The 4,172-nt window shown below is 37.6% G+C and overlaps 1 long non-coding RNA gene across 1 annotated transcript; it reads right to left on the bottom strand.

Annotated features, from left to right (window-relative positions):
- Positions 1–518: 518 nt before the first annotated feature.
- LOC143136285 (uncharacterized) lies at positions 519–1,172 on the bottom strand. Its single transcript, XR_012989295.1, has 3 exons — positions 1,106–1,172; positions 785–860; positions 519–667 (listed from the first exon to the last, which is right to left on the bottom strand). It is a non-coding gene; the product is annotated as an uncharacterized LOC143136285 (long non-coding RNA).
- Positions 1,173–4,172: the final 3,000 nt, after the last annotated feature.

Here is a 4,172-nt window from a genome sequence, read left to right as displayed (position 1 = left end):
GAGAACAGAGACTTCTGCTTGACTACAGTGGTTTAAACAGTCCATGGTCTGGGTGTGAAATGTCCTTTAAAACATTTTGGGCCCTTGTCCGTACTCTTCTGCTATACAGTAGATGGTAGGGAGAGGTGCTCTGATGGTCCTTTTGGCAGTTAAAGTGAGGTGTCTGTAAAAAGAGAAAGAAAGTATATGTTACAATTGACCCTGTCCATGAATATAATTAACTCAGCTTGTGTGACAAATAAAAGCAAACCCACAATAGCAGCCTAGACGTCAGGTGCAATAGTTAGAAGTAATGGAGATATGTATTACAGTTGTGCTCATAAGTTTACATAACCTTAGCATACACATACATTTAAAAATCATCTGATCTTAATGCCTTAATTTAAAAAAATGAGGAAAAATCCAACCTTTAAGGAACACTTATTTATTTACAATACATTATTCATTCACAAAGAACATTGTTGTCCTTAAAGGTTGGATTTTTCCTCATTTTTTTAATTAAGGCATTAAGATCAATTTCCAAAAGTATCATACCTAATTGCAACACTGTCTGCAGAAGCTCTTGCCTTCTTGCTTAAACCACCTTTCTGATGCCTAACATAGATCCTCCCCCATCTGAAGTGCAGTGCCAGCCTCTGGCTCCAGGCTGGGACTTGCTGGATGGCACCTAAAAAAATAAAACAGCAATTTCTATACATTATGTTATTGTTGATTAAGATAAAAATCAAACATTAAAAAATAAGTTGGTAAGTCAATCAGGTGTTAAAACAAAAATGATAATTACCTTATGAAGGCACCCTTGCCACCATCACCATCAATGTTAATTCTTGATATCAGTTTATTTGTGAGGGTTTCAGTTTCTGTAAATAGAAAATAAGATTTAACTCAATTATGATTATGCTCAGTTTGGCATATATTCATCACATTATTTTCATTACCACCAACATAATGGTAAACATGGCTAAACTTCAAAATTCAAGACTATTATTAAAAGCTACAATAATGATGATTAGTTTCTGTATTAATGCATTACATTGCACATTTGTCAAACAAATTAGAGTGTGCACAGTGACATAGCCCTCATTCAAAACACACAAATACTTACAGCATGTTGAGGGCAGCAGCCATGGCTTCCAGACATAGTCAAGTAGCATGTAGTAGTAGCAGGACAGACCGACTTTGCCCTGGTCTGTTGATGGAGCCCACTACAGTCATAACAACAGACACATGAAAAAAAGGGGATAAACTAAACACAGCAACAGACACAAATACATGCAAACACATTATAATGTCATTTGCTATTCTACGTGTGTGTCTGTCTGTCTCTACCTGGTGAGTGAACTCTTGCGGGATTGAAACCTCTTTTGTATGGAAGTGGCACACATTTGGAATATTCCAGAATGCACTCAGTGTTCTCAGGGAAGCAGTCCTCACAACTCACTGCCTGCAAACAGAGAACAGAGGGAAATTAAGATTAATAAATGGCAAAATAAGCTTACACATAACATGAAAAGACTATCACTGAAGCACTAATGCCCTCACATGCATCTTAAATGAACACATGCCTTGGCACAAGTCAGGTACAACCAAATAAGGGCTATGAAATGAAGAACATTTTGCCTAATGCTACCCATACATCAGAAACCTTTGACAAGATTTGGCTTTCAAGCTTTACTCAAAAGACTACAATCTTTCAATAATCTTACCCAAATCTGGTCAAGTCTTCTGGTGTAAGGATGGCTTAATATAACACTAGCTGCTATACGTTACCCTTCACAAACTAAAGATCCCTTCACTTGTCGGCGTCATATTGAGGTAGCTACGTCAACCCCCTGTTCACGTTAGCCTGCATAGTCATTAGCAGCCACTATAAATGTAGCTAGAAGTTATAGCTAGGTTAGCTAACCTACTCGTGCCTGATAGCCTTGGCCATTTCATTCAAACTAAAACTTTACATCCATAACGAAATCTCAGACAGACTTATTGTTGAATATGATATTACTACCATTCCAGATATTCCATACAATGGTAAAGTTAGTTATTGGAAAAGTTAACATTAACAGCTAGCAGCTAACGTTAGCGATGTTAGCTCGCTAGCAAACGTTAACGTTAGCTGATTCTAACATGACGGTTAAAGGAGAAGTTCGGTGTGAAATTGACCTTAGCTGTACTGAAAGATGTTGCTGAGTACTTACATGTGTCCAATAGGCACCTTCGCTCACCCCCTAGCATTCCGAATTACGCCGTTTTTAGCCGAGTAGCTGTGGGGGCATAGCGTAGCCTATGCAACTAAATCGCTATTTTTACACCATTAAAAAAGTTCCAAGTAACTCCACACTGCATTGGTAGACTTCTGAGGGTCTTGGAACCTTTTTAATTGTGTAAAAATAGCGATTTAGCTGCATAGGCTACGCTATGCCCCCCACAGCTACTCGGCTAAAAACGTCATAATTCGGAATGCTAGGGGGTGAGCGAAGGTGCCTATTGGACACATGTAAGTACTCGGCAACATCTTTCAGTACAGCTAAGGTCAATTTCACACCGAACTTCTCCTTTAACAAACGGTTTTGGTTAACATTAATGCTAAAAACAGTATTTTCCTAATTAATTCCAGTTTTCAATTGACATACAAAAGTACTGTAGTTCTTACCTTGGATATGATGACGGCAGAGTTTGTACAGCTTGCAGTCAGATCCATGACAGAAAAGTGACGGTTGAAGTCACCACCAGTGGCAAGGAGTTCGTTGAAAAGTCAGTCGGTGGGGGATGGGTCTGCTGTGTGTGCGCATGCGCTTATCAAGAGGCAAAGCATAAGAAATCGTGGAAATTATTAGGCCTGCATATTTTAGTTACATTAAAATGACTACCAAACTGATTTTGTAGAAGTGTTAAAACAGTAGGCAAGTGGGCTATTACTTGTAGTCTGACTATTAACATTATTGGTTCTCATATAGTTTGACGTTAATTTCATTTGAAGCCTCGTTTCTTAATTAAATCAACATTGGTTTATCAGTCACCCACGTTTTATAGACAAGTTAGGCTACATGATTGATCCATTGTTACGTTCGCCCACAAGGAAGCTTGTAATGTTAAAATAGTATGAAATTATAGATGCTCAACTTTAACAAGTTTAATAAGCCTTTCTTATGTGTTATGGTTTGTAGCATATAGTATTTAGTTATTTTCATTAGGCTATTGATTGAATTGTTGTTTATTATTGCTATTCTTCTTAATGTAGGCCTACTCCAAATGTTTTAATTGTTTAGGCTACTGTTAAATGTAACTTTGTATTGTTGTTATGTGGCAACTTCAGCTGAACCGAATTCGTTTTGGCAGTCAGCATTGGGGACAAGGGGAAAGTAGATAATTTAAAATGTGGACTTTATTCCTCCAACAGATCTCATGCATACATAAAAAGTATAGGCTAGACCTACAGACTATAGCAACTATAAAATCTCAAAGATATCATTGAAATTGAACCATAACCAAAATAATTAGGTAAGTAGGCTACCTGAAAAAGGTAGTCTTTACACTGTAAATAGTCTATTTTTGAATGTCCCGAAATTAGATAGAAATCAAACGGCAAATAGCCTATCAGTGATGTTTTATGGTACGTTTTGGGCGTAGGGCATGCGTGACTGTTAATTAGGCAGATCTGGGCCTAGGCTATCTAGTATGATAGCCTATCCAAGGGTGGAGACCTACCCAAAGATATCCAGAAATGGTGTGTGTGACTTGTGATTTGGGTATACACACCCCTGATATCTCATTGGCATATCAGGAGTCAAAATAAATCAATATTTTCACTGATTCTTAAAAACTCAGGATATGATCAAAGATGCTCCTGATATGCTGCATGTCATAAAAAATATCCGGTCAGTATATCCCCTGATTCAGAGCCTTTTCACCCAGTGTGACCTATGCCCTATTAACCTGACTACACTTTTCAGTTATCCAAAGAAAGACATTTGTCCTACTTACAAAGATCACTGACCTAATGAAAGGCAATGCCCTCTTGTCACGTCAGTCAAACTTTGCTATGTATTTGACAAATTACTTGGCAGACAAAGCAATCAAAATTATTATTATAATAATTATATATACAGTGTGACAAATAAATCATATAGTGTGACGAGAAAACCCGGTCACACTATATGATATGGGGTCACACC

Source organism: Alosa pseudoharengus, unplaced genomic scaffold (genome assembly GCF_046254945.1).
Source record: "Alosa pseudoharengus isolate Yale_2024_CS ecotype anadromous, Long Island Sound unplaced genomic scaffold, YU_APseudo_1.1 YU_APseudo_1.1_scf_1, whole genome shotgun sequence".
Classification (NCBI taxonomy): Eukaryota; Metazoa; Chordata; class Actinopteri; order Clupeiformes; family Clupeidae; genus Alosa; species Alosa pseudoharengus.
The sequence above is the reverse complement of the archived record's forward strand: the minus strand, read 5'-3'. Positions and strand labels throughout refer to the sequence as shown.